The following is a 19363-nucleotide window of genomic DNA, read 5'->3' as shown; positions in this document are numbered from 1 at the left end:
CCAAATACAGACGGTACAGGATGTTCCCAAGCTAACTGACTGCCCAAGAGCCAAGAGCATATGTTGTTGTTGTTGTTTTAAAAAACAACCCCCCAAAACACTGAATATTTAAAATAGGAGCATAATTAATTGAGGATAATTGTAATCCCTTACCTGGAATTAAATTATCTTTTCATCACAGCTTTCGATGCCAGCTTTGAGGACTGCCAACCAGACAGACACACACGCTTGTCACATATGAAAATCCCTGCCAGATGAGTTTTGGTTTGATGCCCTCATATTAGGAATATTCAGGCAAATTATAAAAACTTTTGCCCAGGTTTTAGGGACTTAGATGAAGCTGGTTGATGAATATGTTTTTGGTTTTGTGGTTATTTTATGTTTTTAATAGTATTGTTATGTAAAGTTTTAAGGTATTAGCTGCCGTTCGGGGGAAGGACAGGGTATAACAATGATGTAATAAATCAGGCTTCCTCAAACTCTGCCCTCCAGATGTTCTAAGACAGTGTTTCTCAACCTTTTTTGGGCCACGGCACACTTGTTCCGTGAAAAAAATCACGAGGCACACCACCATTAAAAAAGTTAAAAAATTTAACTCTGTGCCGCCCTATATTGACTATAATTATGACTGTAAGAAACACTTGCCAATTGCTGTGTTGGTTGCAATCTCCTGTAATAAGGCTTCACAAGCCGTCCGGCGGGTCAGCGTTGTGTATTGGCGGCCACCAGGCTCGTTTGCACTGAGCTTTGGGAAAGAGGAGGAGAAATATTGCTTTCCGGCGGGTCAGTGCTGCCTATTGGCGGCCACCAGGCATGTGACAATGCAAATCGCCCTTCTCGTTGCCGCACGTCGCGGCACACCGGCCAGCGTCTCGCGGCACACTAGTGTGCCGCGGAACAGCGGTTGAGAAACGCTGTTCTAAGACTACAATTCCCATCATCCCTGACCACTGGTCCTGTTAGCTAGGGATCATGGGAGTTGTAGGCCAAAAACATCTGGAGGGCCAAGTTTGAGGAAGCCTGTGATAAATCCTATATAATAAATATTATATAGAAAGACACACACATATGCAAACCGCATGTATATAATACACACATATAAATATGCACAGTATGTATATATGTGTATGTGACTCAGAAAAATTAACTCTAAACTGAGCAAGAATTTCAATGGAAGGTACCTTGACTTGAAGTCCAATCAAATACTGCAAGCGGGGGAGGGGTGGGGATTGTATTTTGAGTGTTTAATCCAGATCTAGAAAACAGCACATGCTAGGGTGAAAGCAAATTATGCAGCCACGTAATTAAGAAAACTGAAAACTGTTGTGTGTGATATGAACCCACCCCCCACTTGACAAGAATAAGGTTGTGTAATTTCACTCTTGGTTTGAACCGAGATTCTCTCATCTGGCACTGAGGTATATTATTATTATTATTATTATTATTATTATTATTATTATTATTATTATTTATACCCCGCCCATCTGGCTGGGTTTTCCCCACCACTCTGGGCGGCTTCCAGCAAATACCAAAATACATTAAAATATCACAGATTAAAAACTTCCCTAAACAGGATTGCCATTGGGTGTTTTCTAAATGTCAGGTAGTTATCTCTCTGACCTCTGATGGGAGGGCATTCCACAGGGCGGGCGCCACTACCGAAAAGGCCCTCTGCCTGGTTCCCTGTAGCTTTGCTATATAGTATATATGAGAGAGACTTATCCATATGCACCTGTACTCACATGTAGCCCTTTAAGTTAACAAATAACATGGGACAGGGGTAAAGAAACAATACAAAAATTCAAATGTTGAGGTTGCTTTTTGTTGGCAAATAAAAATTTAATATTTGGTATGTTATCATGTTCTAGTTCAGCTTTTTGCAGGCAAACGAGAGAGAGGGGAAATGGATGTTGTTTGCCACTGAAGTTCTCCTCAGAGTACCATTAATGGGAGTGCAGGTTGTGTTACTTTCAAGCATTTGTGGGAAGTATATTGTGCTTTTTTGTGACTGAGGAAAGTTAAGTGGATGTTGAGACCACAAGAGGAGATTAGGGATTCTATGCTTGTACTGCTAATAAATCACACTCTGCCCACTGATTTGCAAGACCAAATTACATTTCAGAGACTATGGGGAGCTAACATTGGGTGGAAGGAGGTGATAATTGCCTGCACGGTCAGTGCTTAGAAAAGTCTAATGGGAATAATCTGGACAGGACCTTGGAGCTCTTTTCTGAGTAACTGGGAGCGCAGCAGGCAGTTTTTGCCCGCACCATTTGGTACACGAAACCTGTAATCCTGTGGGGAGGTGTCCATTATTAAATTTCTTCCCATACCAGAACAGATCTTCCTGGGACCCTAGAGCAATGAAGGCCAAATCAACAATGACCCACCACACTGTGAACTCTTACATGAATGGACTTCCAACATTATCGGAATTCATTAGGAGACATACTGCCGTGGCTCTCGCTCTACTAAAGGCAGCATCAGCTAGCTCTACTCCTACATTTCCACACATTTCTGAAAGAGTGCAGGTAAGCTATGCTAGACTCACTGCATGGCCAGAACTTACAAATAAGCTATTCTCTATATAGCTGGAGTTCTGCTACATAGGCAGTAGAAGATGATTTGTTCTTACTAAAAGGTAAAGGTAAAGGGACCCCTGACCATTAGGTTCAGTCGCGGATGACTCTGGGGCTGCGGCGCTCATCTCGCTTTACTGGCCGAGGGAGCTGGTGTACAGCTTCCAGGTCATGTGGCCAGCATGACTAAGCCGCTTCTGGCAAAACCAGTGCAGCACACGGAAACGTCGTTTACCTTCCCACTGTAGCGGTACCTAATTATCTACTTGCACTTCGATGTGCTTTTGAACTGCTAGGTTGGCACAAGCTGGGACTGAGCAATGGGAGCTCACCCCGTCACGGGGATTTGAACTGCCAACCTTCTGATCGGCAAGCCCTAGGGCTCTGTGGTTTAATCCATAGTGCCACCCACGTCCCGCTCTTACTAAATAGAAGCATTTAAGCAGTGAAAATACAACTGTCTAGTTCCACCCTTAGAAAGGGTAACAAAGTTACTTAGTTAGATACTTGGAATGATTCAATAAAAGAGAGGAACATCTTTTTTATGAGTAGTGAAGATGATGAATGGCAAAACGTAAGCATAACACCAAAAGTGGATAGCACGATGGGGCAGAGGTGCTTCTCTGATCTCCTGGAAGGCAAGTCAGCACAGTGTAAATGCAGCAGCAGGAAGGCTAATCTGTTGGCCTCTCTGCTGCCTTGCCCTCAGTATCAAGCAACAACTCAGTTGCTAGGAAGGTAAGTGCCTCCACCCCACAACACTATTAGACCAGCATAATTGGCTATATGAGTTCATGAAAACCAGCACTCCCTGACACAACCACCCCCTTCCCTTATGCAAAGCCTACCTTGCACAATAACGGGGAGCATTTGCAGAAAGCCTTCATCCCTCCCTAGAATATTGAACACTGAAACAGCAGCTTCCCAGGTATCAGGAGCCCTGGGAAATGTAACTTGCCAGAACCTCTAAATATTTCAAATGGGCATTAGGAGCTCAAGTGCACTGATGGGAAGCTACATTTCCCATGGCCCTTTGTCCTTTTGGTGCTCAAGGTAGCAAGTAGAAATGGAGGTTTCACCAAAAGGCCTCTTGCAAAACAACCCTATCAGTGCTGCCTGGGTGGCTTTGGAGAAGGAAACAGAGAACAGCTCAGCAGAACTGGATTTGGTGTTTTGGCCCTGCTGCACTACAGATCACATTGTGTGGGTCATGGCAGGGTCTGTATTGTGTTAAAAAAATGAAATGAATCATTTCCCACAAATAAGACCAATTAGGCCAGCCCATTCCAAATTCAGCCGGGGTGCTGGTGGTTCACCCATCATTACAAGTACATAATTTTGTTGCCCATTAAAAAAAATATCCCCTTTGTGGCATATGGTGCTTGTCTTTGTTCCGCTGACAGCACCATTTAACAATGGTACTTAGTTGTACAACCAGATAAGACAATTCTCACCTTAACTAAAGGGAAAGTGTTTTCCTGTTCAAATGTTTCTGATCTACTATTTCAGTCACCCACACCATTTGTTTCAATAACTTTTAATATTGAATTTTAAACTGTTGCAACCTGCCCTGGGACAGGATGCTGAAAGGTGGGTAATGAATTGAATTAACAGCAGCAGAAGCAGCAACAACAACAACAACGTGTAAAGGGACAAAACATCAGGAAATGGGCTACCAGTGGGCAGATGCTGTTAGAGCATTTTCTGGCTTATTAAAATGGAATTTTTGTTTAGTGCTGTTAGCACAGTGGAAGTCTCTGTCATGGCTAGAGAGAAGAATGGTAAATTGGCAGCATAGTTCAACAGGACAGAATTGCAGATCATCATAAAACATGGAAAGAAAATAACCCCTAGGATTTAAAACATTTCACCTGAGTTTAGTGGAGATTATCACTTCCAACCATCTTTTTTTTTTTGGTATTCCTTCCGGGAATGTGACCTGTCAGTGTTTCCTCCCCACCCCCCCTAGAAAAAATAGGTGCTGTACTCACCATGAAATTGTAACAGTAAGTGCCACACTTTTTAACAACAAAAAAAGTGGTCTGGGTATTGCATACTCTTGAGTACCCCCTGAAAAAAGTACCGTGACTTGTGTCCTTTCAATGCATCCACACCCATCAAAACTGGTATGAAATTTAACAGTGAAAAATTCCCTTCCCAATTTTTCGGAGTTGTTTGTTATCGCCACACTCCTCGCCCCAAGGGGAAGGTTTTCATTCACTTTTTTGAGAGTATGCGGAAGAGAGATTTCTGTTAATTTCAGTGTGTGTGTGTGTGTGTGTGTTTGGCTTACCTAACTGTAAGGGGACAAAGCTGAGGTTTCTTCCGCTCACTCCCACTTTTTACTCTTTAAGAAAAAAGTCTGCATTTTGTCATGTCACTATCACAACCCAGGGCTGCACTGTGGTGTACAAATAAGAAGAAACTGATCTGTGGCTCTGTTGCAGTTGCTCCATGGAGAATTCATATGAAACTATCACACTCCAAATGCTTGTCCAGAACACATGAAATGTTAAACAGGTTAAAATCCGTTGTGTTTTTGTTTAAATGTGCTTTTTTAACCCGGGCTTCAGACTTATAATTAACTGAGAATTTTACCTACTGAAGAGCAACACAGCCTGCAGATCTCTTCATTTAAGGAAGAGTTTATCCTACATAGCAAAGTTCTGAAATAGCACAACTTGAAGATGTTCAAGGATGACTTTCATGACATGTTTATTTACCCCCTCAGAATTTTAACCTGCAATGACAAACGTGCCCCACCCACCAACAAACAATAAATGGAAACCTGCGTTTTTGCTCAGAGATTCAAAACTACTGGCAGTTTAAACTGAATCATTTCCAAATCATCAAGTGACAATTTTAAAGAGCTACAATAAATTCCAGCCACTACACTGTGCCCAACTCCATCTCTCCCCCATTGCAAAGGGGCAAAGGGCAAGGTGGGCATTTATTATTTCTTTGTTTGCCTTTTGCAAGGTTTCAGAGGGTTTTTTATGGGTATTTTCATCACTTTGGGGACAAAATTCTGTAGGAATGTATCAGAAATTACCCCAGAGGAATCAGTGGAAAATTTTGACTCATTATGTGAATGCTTGCATAACAAACGATTTTCTGGATAAGGCTTTGAGCTCAGCTAGTGAGACCGGCATGCATACCTGTTCCACAACAGTTGCACTGTTGGGGGCACAATTCAGAATCGGTGATTACTTTGTAAGCCTTAAATGGCTTAGATTTGGAATAATTGACTGGAATCCGCTCCTGCTCATGGCTGAGGAACAATTGGTTGGGGGCAAGAGGCCATTTCTGTGGTTTCATCCAGATTATGGAATAGTAGCTAGAGCCCCTTTAGCCTTCCAATTGTTTACCACCCAGTTAAAACTTTCAGCAGGCATTTGTTTGCAGGACAGATGCTTTTTTAAAATTTTGTAATATATATGCTGCTGAACCTGCATCCATCATATGTTGCTGCCTTATGTATTTTATTTGATTGTTTTATTCAGTGCTTTTTTATCTAGAAAAATAGGTGCCGGTACTCATGAAGTTGTTACAGTAAGTGCAACACTTTTTAACAACAACAACAACAACAACAAAAAGGTGCCGGTACTGCATGTCCTTGAGTACCCCCTGAAAAAAGCACTTGTTTTTATTGAAAGCCACATCAATATGATACCAAAGGCTGGGGCGTATTTTTTAAAAAGAAAAAAAGATCATACTATGAAGAAAACCAAATACAAGAAGTATATAAGTTAAAAAGTGAAATGTTGTACCTATTTAACTACAGTGTCCTATTACCACTGAATTTGACCTGCACATCGATTTAAGAAATAATTCCTGACGGAGGCAACTGTTAAAGCCAACTAGCTGATTTTGTAAACGCACACACCAGTCTTTAGATGATGTATATCAATGCACTCACTTTTTAGGAAACTTTCTAAGATATATTTAATTGACTTCAAAGCAGCATCTGCTGCATTTAAATCAGGAGTTAATTTTAAGTTCTCTAGACAGCAAAGTTTTACTGTCATAAGAATGCAATATTGTATTTTACAGCAGTTAACTTACTATGCTCCCCCCCTATGCTTCACCATACAACTAGACTGTATTTCATGCTGACATGTGCTGCTTGAACAGGTGCAGACTTCAACAGAAATTTCTCCTAGGGCTAGTAGTCCTGAGAATACTGTATGTGTCTTGAATCTTGGAATTGTGTGGAAGCAAAACCATAAATCAGCTACCAGACGTCTCTGTGAATCAGATGTTGTGTCGGTTCGAAACACGTGCAACTGTACAGCTATGCAAAACGGGAATTAAAACTCTCTCTTGTGCTTGTTTAAAGATGGGATAGAAATCTCCACTGCAGGTCAAGTTACATGATACCCTATCTGTAAACTGACTCCTAAAGAAAAGAGCTCTTCCAAAGAACTGTGTGCGCCAAAGTATGTCAAAGCTATGGTCTTAGAAGACTGACTTATTTATGGTCAAATTGTCATTCATTCATTTTGTAGGTCAACAGAGGCACACTTCTTTTGGGTGCTTCCCTCCCACTATGCCCCATGTATTCACACAGTTATCATTACAACCGTTATACCATGGATTGACAATAAAATGAAATCATACAGCTGATGAGGGGGAATAGTTTCTGCTATCAGTGGAGAAATGAAAGGTGCAGCCTATGCAATATTTTTCACTCTTTTGAGGAGAATGGAGACTATCAGCTTTCCTAAAGACATGTCAGGGCAGCGAGGAAGTAGGGCTCCCAAACAGAATACAGCAGCTCAGTCTCAAGACCAAGGAGTGAAGCCCAAGCCAGGTGGGCCATTATTGGCTCATCAGGACACCTAACCCCTGTTGGGCTTGAAAGCTGAAGCACACCGCCCAGCCATTCAGAAATTGAACAGAAGTTGAGCAACAGATTCGGCTCACCATTCCTTTTGCCTGCAATTAGCCCAAGTGGTGAAGAGATTGTGGCACACTGGGCCCCAAAGTCCCAGATGTAAGACCCCCGCAAAGGCTTACAACAGGAGAAATATGTACACTATCACAACTTTAGTCCCTACTTTTGCCAAGACTTCAGCAATCCTTTCAAATGATGAAGGTGGAGAACCAGTCTGTAGACTACATGGTTTCATACTGGGAATTATTCCTCTCTCCTAAAGGGTTCACATTCCCATCCTATGTGTATACTGGGCCTCTCAGTATTTATTCTGTGATAACCCTAAAACCCAAATCTAACCACAATGTTTCTATCCTTACCTATTCTTACACATATCCCACTTGAATGATTCTCCACGAGACCATATTCCTGGAATATTAAAACCAGATAATGGCAAACGTAGTCATATGCTGCTGCTGCTGTCTCAATATATAGTATTTCTTTCAGACTCTGTAAACACACCCTTCCTCTGTTTAGCTAGAATTTAGAACTCTTTTGGAATTTCATTCTTCCAAATATTTAAAACCGATCCTGTTTGAAACTCCAAGGACTGAATCATCTATTCTGACCTTCAGTCATAGCTGTTATTTTCTCATAGCAAGCTATAAGCTTCTATAAATTAACAGACCATCGATTGCTTTTACTGCTTTTATATGCCTGCAGGGCTTTGTTCCATTTCCCCCACTCTAGTATGAGCACTGCTGGTATTGATTCTGTTTATTCTCTACAACACACTCTTTTTTTGCTGTCCTCCTTCACTCAAGCATGTTGGTCTTCAGAACTCATTTATAGGGCTCCAGAAAACAGGGAGGATACAAAATAAATATTAAGCAGTTGTGATTTAAAGGAATCTTGATAGCAGATTAACAATCACAGGGTTTTTTTTTATTGAGGTAATAAGGTGAATGCAGTATATCCCACATCTTTGACAACTTGGCAACTGAAGTACCATATAAACACAATGCTTTCCTTTTAAATCTGAAAGGTAAAGTAGACACACAAAAATAATTTGTGTTCACAATTTCGCATAAAGTCTTGGGGAAGATCTTTCATAAAAGCAATACTGATATAAAAAGAATATGCTCCAGCTTTTTCAAATGGAATTTCTTTTCCCATCAGATCAAATGTGTAACATTTGACTTGAAAACATCAAATCCACAGTTGCACCCAAATCAGTGCTTCTTTCTTGTTAAAAAGGAGTACAGTACATAAGAACAGTGTTCAGAAACAAGTTATTTTTCAAATGAAAGAAAAAAATTCAAGAGTAAGAAGTTCATCATGAACAGGAAAAAACATATTTGTTTTGGGTTTTCTTGATTTGTAGCTTTGTTGAATGTGACGTATTACTTGTCAGGGCACAAGCAATTCAATAAGCAGTAGCAGTTCTATGAGAAGGCAAATTCTCCGACTGTCAATCATATCTCCACAGGAGGGAGTTCCATAATTGGGGGACTTCCAGGTGTTACCACCAAACAGGTAAGGCTTATTGGCATCACCACCAAGAGGCCTCCCACACTGCTCTCAAAGGCCATGTTGGGACATACATACTGGAAAGCGTACTCCATCAAATATTTTGTCTCCCCTCCAAGATATTGGGTTTTGTTTTGTTTATGTTTTTGTATTTCTGCAAGCTTTGGAATTCCCCGATTCCCCCAAGCCTGCCGATATCTCCTCATGTGTGGAATGGAAATATGTGCAATTTGGGCTACATAAGAATCCATATTCAGAGAAGGAGTTTGCTATTAGTGTATATAATTACAGTAAGATTTTGCACTATTAGGAGACATTGGTTGATGACAAAAACCCTGAATCATACCCTTGAGTGAATTATGGGAATGCCTCCAACATACATTTAAAATGTTAATGTTTACGGAGATCATATACTGTAGTAGCTTTTAAACATATATTTTCCTGTGCTGTTTACTTGATTTCTGCAACATACTTTTGCGATTACTGTAAAAATACAGGCAGATTTATTATGATCCACATGATCCAAAGATACGACTTTGGCATCTGTCTGTAAACAGGGTTAGAATTTGTGCATGGAAATGAGTGGGTCATATTGCATGCCCATATCACAGGGATGGGGAACCTGTGACCCTTCAGGTGTTGATTGACTCCCAACTCTCATTAACCCCAGCCAGCATGGCAAATCGACAGAGATGGCAGGAATTATGCCCCAACAATATCTATCTGGTGGCTCACAGATTCCCCATCCTTGACATATTGTATGCATTCCCCTAATCAGTTGTATGAGAGTCTGGGCAAATGGCATATCCACTTAGATGAGCAGGAAAGTCAACAGAAACAGAAAACAAACCACAACAGTGATAACATAAGCCAACTTCCTTATTTGCATTTGAGACCTGATGGAATGACAAGTCAAAAACTGTTGCTTTTCGCACCAATTGAAGTTTCCCTTCTGGGGCCAATATTCACTTTTTGGGAAAGCTGTGTCCCCCAGTTCTGTTCTTCCTTCTTCTCACCATCCAGCCAATATTTAGTGAATACAGAACATGCAGAGTAAATGCTTTCACACATTTAATGTCATGTGTAGTTTGGTTCTCAGTACAGAAGCCAAAAGTCAATTTGTAATCATAAATGGATACAGTGTTCTCTTTCTGTGGCCTGGTAGCAAAACACTAAACGTGTTAGCTTTAAACTTGTGTACTTTTTGAATGGGAATATGTTTGTGTTTTTATTTCATTCCATTTACTGCCTTCACTCAGAGCACAGCTTGTCTTGTTCATAAACCCTAGCAAAGCAGGAGCACCAAGTGGCAGAACGAAGTACTACAAAACACAACAGACATCCTCACACAAAAGAGCAATTGGAAAGACTGGCACCTAGTGACTCACCGAAGACAAAGACAGTCTTAATAAGCCTCTCAGACAACTGCTCCTTCCAAAATACTTTGATGGGGAAAAGCAAACTTCTCCATGCAACCAAAACAGAATATATTAAAATTAAAAAAGTTACAGAAAAAGGCAGCCATAGTAAAGGAACTTCAAAAGGTGTGTTCCAAGTATTCACATGAAACATTTATATTACGAGATGAGTTTTCTTTTCTTTTTAAAGAAAACAAATAAAGAGCATAAAATTGCTATGACTTTTGATCATGCAAACTCACCCCAATTTTAAATGGCCATATGTCCCAAGGAATAACAATTCAACTTGTTCTAATGTTAGTTGAAACAGACATACCATACAATGCCAGGGGCTCTCCTGGAGGACTGTAATTAACTACCATTACTCTAGTTGCTGGACTCCAGCTCCCATCAGCCCCAGTCAGTGTGGCCAGTAGTCAAGGATGACAGGTCCAGCAACTTTGGGTGGGCAAGAGGATCCCATGTTTATGCTCTACTTTTCATTTTAACATTCATTTTACACACAACACGTTGTTCTTTCATCCAAACCAATTCCAGAATTTTACATATTTTATAAATATTTTTATATAAATAAAGTGCAAACAGCTAAACAAATGAATCTAAAACACACATTACAAAAATATCAGCAGTAAGAACAGTAAAAACAAGCAGGAAGTAACTAGCAAAACAAATAAAGAGTATAACAAGTTTCTCACAACTACTGTAGCTAGTTTCAAATGCCTTCTGGAAGGGGCAGTTTTCACCTGGTGTTTCAAGGTACGTATATAGTTCTAGGGCTCGGTGACCCCCTTGAGGTTGGCACTTCAAAAAGTTTGCACCACCACTGAAAAGCATCTGCTTCTGAAGACTAACACCAGACTTCTGGCCATGAAGGCCCATGAGATAGGCCCTCAGTTATTGAATATACCTTCAAATATTGAACAGATTGACAAGAGGGGTAATACGGGAGAAGGTGGATTATTCAAGTATTTTTTGTTGTTTTCATTTGCATTCATATTCCACTTTTCTTCCATAATAATAAAATAATAATAATAATAATTGATTCATTGTACCCCACCCACTGAGAAGGCCTTCTGCCTGGTTCCCTACAACTTGACTTCACACAATGAGTTAACTGCCAGATGGTCTTCAGAGCTGGACCTCAGTGTCCGGGCTGAATGCTGGGGGTGGAGACACTCCTTCGGGTATACATGGAACCCCAGGTGGCATATACAGTAAAGTGGTTCCTAGGCAGACCTCATGTGCCTCCAGACCATTGGTGATACCCAACCAAGTCATAGTCAAGAGTGAAATCAATGAACATCAGTCAAATCCTTTTCTTTCAATGGATCAATGTTAGTGTGACTAACACTGGATCTTACACCATATCCTGAGATCCGAATACTTTTTTCCCTGCACACTGAACTTGCTACAAAACAGCGCCATACCGCCAAAGCTGGGATATTTCACGTGACCATTTGTCTTGTTTTTCTTTGCTTTCAGAGCTCTGTATATTCAGCTGTTAGAGACACATATCCAGTTTTCACTGCAGGTGGTAAACCTGTGTTACTACTTCAAGATTGCAGGGGTGGAAGGGGGGCTCAACATGATTGAATGCTCCTACAATGCACATAAATTCCCTCCACCTTGAGAACTGGCATGGCAGGGAGATGTAGAGTTCTAGCATAGCCTTCTCAACCTTTGCAATGTGGGCTCTTTTTTATTTTTTTGCTGTTGTTAGGGAGGTGCATGTGAAGATCCCACCTGCATTCTGATGGATTACAGTCAAGACAGATTTACAATCTCTTGTGAAAAATAGGCCTTAGACAAATGCCTGTAAATTACTGTCCACTAAAATGAGCATATTGACAAACAAATATAGATTATAAGATTCATATACTTGTCAGTAAAGAACAGCTCCTGTAGCTTCTGCCTTTCTGTAACCTGCAGGTGTACGAAAGCTGGACATGAATGGCATTCCATTAAATGTCAGCTTAATGCCCTCCCACAACAAATGCTGGACAATAGGTAACATCAAGTGAATTAATTAATGCAGATGACTATTTACCAAGAGGCAGTTTACCAAGCTGTGCATGCAGCTGCATGATAAACTGGTCACCTGTATCATCTTGCTAACACTGTATGAAATACCTTTTGTTCCAGTGGTTTACGGGTTGTATAAAAATGTGTTTATTGTTATTTGAAATTCTTCCAGAGAACTTGGTGATTGGGTATAAATATAAATACAAGAAATGACTGATGGATGTGTGATCGCACACATACAGTAAAACATCACTAAAACCCTAAAACAGGGGTTCCCAACAAAATTTTCTCGAGGACCCCTCATCGAGCCGCTATTGTGACAAGGACCCCCATTAAACCGTAAAACCGATTTCCAAGTAATCAGAGTTATATTTTCTAATTTTTCCAGTAAGCTTAACACTGATCTTGGAAGGGTTAGTGTCAGAGGCGCTGATGCGGCTACTCTAGAGTAACGACTCCTCGCAGCATAGTCCTTTTAGACTTTTATTAAGTGCTGATTATTTACAGTGCTCAGAGTGATCTATATACATGCTTTCGGTCAGGTGTCAGAACCTCCGAATGGAGTTTGACGCATTTTCTTCCAACAAAGAAGCTTGGGAAGACCCAGCCTCTTCCCCCGACGTTTTTTGCACAATTCCGGAGTCGGGGGGATTGGCCTCCCCCCCGGGCTTCCCCTTTCCTGTCCCACCTGGGTCAGTGGCTCCACAACCTTGCCTGAGCCTCGGACACCACTTCCTGATTCTCCGCTGGAGGCAGAGCTCTCCCCCGTGCTTGGGGATAGGCTGGACCTTAAGATGGGAGGGACTTCTCGGTATTCCCTGTCCCTCACAGTTAGGTTCAAGGGACGCCGACGATTTAGGTTCAATGGACACTGACAAGATCGGTTCGAGAGTCACTGACTTACTTGCTTGAACATCAAATGCATTATCTTCCTCTTCATCTGTAGGCCTTTGTCGTTTTAACGAACCACTTTTTAACCAACGGTCCATTTTTAACTACGCGAACTGTAGCTTCCGTGAAAAACAATGCTTTGTTTACAAACACTACTGTTTTGCAAAGAGGCGGCGCGTGCCAGGGAGGAGAGAGGGGAATGGAGAAGACAGGGTACCTGCGCAGTAGCGCACAAATGAAGCCGACGCGCGCAAAGCATCTTGGGGAGGTGAGCGTTAGTAGAATGTGCGCACTGCCTCTTTGCAAAACAGTAGTGTTTGTAAAGCGCCACCTAATGGCATACAGCAGAACTACTGCCTCTATCTATTTCTAGTTTTGCGCTAGACTCTGCTCATGCAGGAAGCGGCCAAAACAAAAAATCTGTGATCATACGAAATATATTTAATATATTATTTATTCTAATAGCATCTTGCGGACCCCTCTGGCATAGCTCGCGGACCCCTGGGGGTCCGCGGACCACCTGTTGGGAACCACTGCCCTAAAACATCACTAAAATAGCAGGATGGGGGTGGAAAGGGGGCAAGGAGGGAAGGGGCAGAATGGGGGTGGGCAAAATGCTTTATGCGGGCCCCACCAACATGCATGGGGGTCCAGAAAGTAACCCCTGTGGTAAAAAAAACCATGGATTGCCTGTAGTGTCATAAATAAAATTGTCAGAGCTATGGTGAAGACTGACACAAAGAGTAGACAGAGCAGGGTGATGGACTCTTGCTCCTTGCCCCTAGCACAACTTAGATTTCTAGATAAAATCACAAAAACTAAGTACCATGGGGATGGTGAATATGTGGCCCTCCAGATACTATTGGTACTGAAACCCCTATCATTCCTGACTACCTACCAGGGAACGTCTGGAGAACTACAGGTTCCCCCACTCCTGAAGTACCCAGAGAAACTATTTTCCCCAAATGTGTGAAGGCTCTTCCATACTGCCTTGAGCTCCTTTGAGGAAAGACAAAATATAAAAGTAACAATAAGGTGTACTGGCCATCAATCAATCAATCAATCAATCAAGCTTTATTACGGTCGTATACCAGCTATTAAAATAAAAATGCTTTACAGGGCTATGGGGGTTGTCATTCGGGGTGGATACAAGAGTCTATAAGTTTGAAGGGGCTATGTTTCCAGAGGGCGGGTCCAGCTGGCCTTTCCCCTGGTGCTGCTCAAAGTTCTCAGTTTCGTACCCGAGCGAAGGAACTACTTCCCACAGTCCAAACCCGTGTTTACTATTCCAATGGCTGTCTTGTTCTGGGGGGGGGGGGAAGACTGGTCCTGCAGATCTGAGTGCAGGATGTGAGGGCGATCTGGCTGCGACATCTGTCACCCCATTGATCGCCAGGGTACTGGCCATCATTTCTTGTCATCTCTAGAATAAGTCTTGATCAGCTTGCCAACATCTGGCCTCCCGAAAACAAGTCTGCCTTTCAATCCAACTGTCTTAAGAACTAGATGTGATGAGGCAGTTATATATATTTATTTAAAGGTTGATGCACTGGCACAGAAAAGCAGGTAGCACCATCTGTTTTTCTACATGAAACAGAGCAAACAAGGGAATGGAATGAAATGAAATCACTGCTTCCCTGCTGCCTTGTTATGCTTGTGCCCCATAAGCTTGGGGCAATTTTACTCCAATCCAGCTTGGATACTACAGCTGAGCCTAACTACATTGCTTTGGTCACCTGTGCCACTTCCCCAAGTTACTTGATGAACAGAGGCTAGAGCTACATTTTGGGCGGCTAGAGCCCTATTTGGGTGTTCCTGCCACAAGATTAACAATTGTGTGAAGGGATGAGTGGGGCTCTGCCTGCCTGCGGCACCCAGCAGCCCTTGAAAACCATGAGTTAGGCAAAAGAAATGTTTGTACAAGGTAAGTCGCCTGTTCGTGCCTAGGCTCCACTCCATAACAAAGAACCCTAATTCCACACTATGAGCAGGGGGAAGTCTAGGTACATACAGCAAGCTACCTTCTGCAGGCATCTCCCTTTCCAATTCATAAGATGAAGCAACACAGACATAGTGGGTGCAGCATAGTCCTGCTCTCCCCACTATGCAATTAACTACTTGGTTCCTTTAGTGCCATGTTTTTGAAGGCACTCAAAAAAAGAGCAAGAAGGATATTCTCCATTACTTCCAAGTGTCTGCAAATCCAGTGTGAGGTGAAGAAATAACATTACCCTTCTTGAAGCCCTCTGGACATGTTTGAGAATTTAGCAGAGGGGGGGTCTCTCCCCCAACTCTCCTGGCATATCTTCCCCTCATTAAACCACATTTGTCTCTGGAGTTGCTAGGGTCCTCCATGATTATATGACTAGATTTTTCTGAATGTGCAAGCCAGCTCTTAAGGCTCCAGTGTATTACTTGTGACTGAGGTCAACGTGCTATTAAAAGCAGAAGAAATCCATGTTTTAATTGATAGTATGTTTCAATGAGCACAGCTCCATTCAAATACCATTTTTGGAATCCTGTGGGAAAACTCTAACACAAGGTACTCCATAAATTATGAAGTGGCAAGGAAAAGGGAATTTTGTGGCAAAATTTAAATGTCAACACATCCCAGCACGTGTACACTGTGTACACACAGAGAGCAACTTGTGTGTACAAACTTCATTCATTATGATCTGCACACAATACTTACATTAGCCCCTGTTAAAAATGCCATCCTTTAAAAAAAATGTGCTGTGTGAAGCAGCACAGTGTTTAACAGTGGACTTGACACAGAGAAGAATCAATAAATATTTGTTAAATTGAATCTGCTTGATACTATGAATGAATGACACACCATAGCGAAAGGGATGGGGGGGCAGTCAGGCCCTATCTCTGAAAGATCTTGAAGTGTAACAGAAGACAAGAAATATAAAATAGGCCAGTTCAAGTAACTTAAGTGCTTGAGGATGAAACTAACAAACAACACAAAACATAGAAGATGCTTTGCAAAGGACTTGGTAGACAAGAGATTCTAAATGTGAATGTGCAATTCTGTGCACACTTGAGTACACTATTTCCTGATCGCCTTTAATAAATGCTCATAAATATATACACAAATATATGGAAAAGACATCTGAAAATGTATTGGACTTTGGCACCTTTATTGCTTCACCAGCACACAATACTACCTTTGTTACTAATTTACCTATTGACTTCGGCGCAGCCATCTGTAATGTTTAATCTAGCAGCGATTCTATTATGTTAAGTATATTATAAAGATTATCCAGTAGTGCTTTGAAAAAGCATGGAATTTTATAAAAACATGAAATGCACTCCAGGTTTTCAACATCGTTCTAAGCAGCCAAAAATGATGGCATTCTGGCAAAACAACAGCCACCCATTATGGTAGTAGCCTGGAGTGAGTACAATTTTCTCCTTTACCGTAATTTAAACATTATCTGCCTTATACTATGTCAACAGATTGTGGTTTTATTGACCAGTTTTACGAGTTATTTCAAGGAACCAAAAGCCTATACATTTAGCACCTAGACATATGCCAGAACCACTCTGCTTCAGTTAGGTCTATAGACATTGCATGTGTGTATCTTTCATTTCCTTTGTCCCCAATATTGCTCTTAACATGCAGCTTGCCACCGAGGTTGTGTTTCAAAGGAGTTTCCCTCTCCACTCCAGTCTAGCTGCATTTGTGGTCCATGTGGAGAACTGGCTTCCTTTCTATCAAGCCAGCCCCAAACTCAGGCACACAATGGGTGTGTTGTGCTCCGTGTGTGCCTGAGTGTGGGTCTGTGGAAGCTCTTTGAAAAGGAGGTGTGAACTGTTTCTCTCCTACCTTATTCGCCTCTTAACAGCACAGCCATCAGAAACTAATCAAACACAGCAACGGGGCGTGCAGCCCACAAGACGAGTGCAAACGCCTCTTTTCCCTTATGACCTACATACTACAACAATGCAATGCAATGCAAGAGCCGTAGTGTCGAGGGCAAGGGGTGGCCGGTGCTCTTTTAATCTAGTTATATAGCAACATTCACGCCGGGCAGAATGTCAACACCGCAATATGGAGGGGTTTCAAGGGCTGCAGATTGTTGTTATACTTTTAAAAACTCTCCCCAAGTCCTGGGGCATACTGATGATTTCCTAGAGTTGGGACCGTGGTGGTACAAAAGGAGACACCCCGAATGCACATCATCATCTCTGAATGTGGAAATGAAGTGAGAGGGGGGGGGAGTTAACACAGATCCCAACAGCAACTGCTCGCTTGCAGTAGTAGCCCAAGACTGACAGATCGATTATCTGTGTATTGAAAGAAAGGTTCTCTCCACTTTACACATCAAAATAAATAATCCTCCGGGCAATTGAATGGGAAATCAACATGGACTGTTTTTTTTAAAACAAACAAACAACTTAATGCAAGCGAAATGTATACATACAGACATTTACACACACCACTAGGGTCTTCAGGGCTACGAACTGGAAGCAGGCGAACAAAAGCTTACCTTTCTTGCCGAGCAGCTCAGGCGCGCACGAGCAGGAGCAGCAGCAGCAACAACCTCCTTCCCCGACTAAATCCACAGCCAGATGCTCCCAAGACAGCAATCTGTTAATAGGAAGTGCATACAAACCTGAGAGGGCTTTTTACACACACACACACACACACACACACACACACACACACACACACACACACGAGACAGAGCTCGTCTTGAGCTGCACACCTGCTTGCTTGCTCGCTCTCAGTCAGGGGTGTGATTTGCATGAAGCGGCGGCAGCAGCAGCAGGAGGCAGCGTGCAGGATCAGTGTTGTGAGGAGAGGGCAACACCCTTCTTTTGGGTCACCAGCTCGCGCTCTGAGAGCCCAGCCGGCGAGCTGTGGAGATAACTGCAGAGGAGCCTCGCTTCCCACCCAGCCCCCACCCCAACAAGACGCGCGCGCGCGCGCACACACACACACAAAAAGCAGCCCCTGCCCGCGCGCGAGACTGAGATATGTACCCTTTATCACGCTGCATTCCACCTTTTCTCAGCTGGGGGTGGTGGGGGGGAGGAGAGCAGCGGCGATAGGCAGCTTGTCAAAATGGCAGCTGGGAGGCATTCCCGGCTCTATTAATTAGACCTATAATGGGCTCGTTTCTTCAGTTTCCTCGCAATAAATTACGCCCCCCCCCCGCGCTTTGTGTACTCCACGCTAAAGCCCAGCATAATATGCTAACACACTCTTTACCCCCCCCCCCCCCCGCGCCCGCAAAATGGCTGGTCCTTTCAGCACTGCTGCAGACAGCTCATTGGGTTCCACTAGCTTTCTGTAGCCATGGCAACAACCAACAGACTTATCCACCAAGCATGGTTGATCATGTGCGGATCTCACCCCCCCCCTCAACACAGGAGGTTAATTGCTGTTTGTCTTATAAGTACCGGGAAAGGGGGTGGGTGGGTGTTCACGCAGATATTGCCAATCTCCCATTAATTAGACGCGACGGAGATTTTGGGTCGTTTGCTCCAAACCTAGCTGGAGTTGGGCAATGTTAGAGTCCTATCCTATGGGCAGCATAAAATAAAATAAATGTCAGTGTTGACACACTGTCTGAAACTAGCTTTCTCTCTTTCTCTCTCTTCTTCCACGCCCCTTTTTCTTTCTTCTTCTTCTTCATGCCTCCTCTCCTCCCTCTTTCTCTTTCATTATTGTATGAAGCGGCAAGTGTAGAAAATTGGTCTGAGGCTTGTAAAATGTTTATAAGGCGATCGTCTGCTTATTCTGAAGCGCCCTCTTTATGTCTGTTGGAATCCCCTTACTTACTGAAATGCCTATCTAAATATTATCAACGATAATACTTTTTTCCAGAGCAATTTCACTGTGACCACTCTTTAAATGGTCTTCCATAAATGTGGGATGGTGGGGCAAGGGGGTGAGAATCAATAGTATCCAATATTCATCCTAAAATGGTAAATCAAGAGATCTTAACATTTGTTGCCTTCTATGTGGAATGTAGATGGAATGTTACTAGCACTGTTATTTCAGAGTCCGAGTGCCACCATTGTTTTCCCAGCAA

General features: G+C 42.4%; 1 protein-coding gene across 41 annotated transcripts in view; it reads right to left on the bottom strand.

Annotated features, from left to right (window-relative positions):
- SORBS2 (sorbin and SH3 domain containing 2) overlaps positions 1–19363 on the bottom strand; it is a 189442-nt gene that overhangs the window by 160085 nt on the left and 9994 nt on the right. For 38 of the 41 annotated variants that reach the window (XM_088660962.1, XM_088660965.1, XM_088660976.1 and 35 more), the window contains exons 1-2: positions 18032–18165; positions 17813–17913 (exon numbers count right to left, since the gene is read on the bottom strand). The gene's annotated coding sequence lies outside the window, so the exon portion shown is untranslated. Of the gene's footprint in view, positions 1–17812; positions 17914–18031; positions 18166–18308; positions 18448–19363 lie in introns of those variants that run through there. The other 3 variants (XM_088660963.1, XM_088661007.1, XM_088660964.1) reach the window with 2 other exon arrangements.

The sequence above is a fragment of the Zootoca vivipara genome, chromosome Z1 (genome assembly GCF_965207765.1).
Source record: "Zootoca vivipara chromosome Z1, rZooViv2.hap1.1, whole genome shotgun sequence".
Taxonomy (NCBI): Eukaryota; Metazoa; Chordata; class Lepidosauria; order Squamata; family Lacertidae; genus Zootoca; species Zootoca vivipara.
This window is presented reverse-complemented; position numbering and strand designations above follow the sequence as displayed.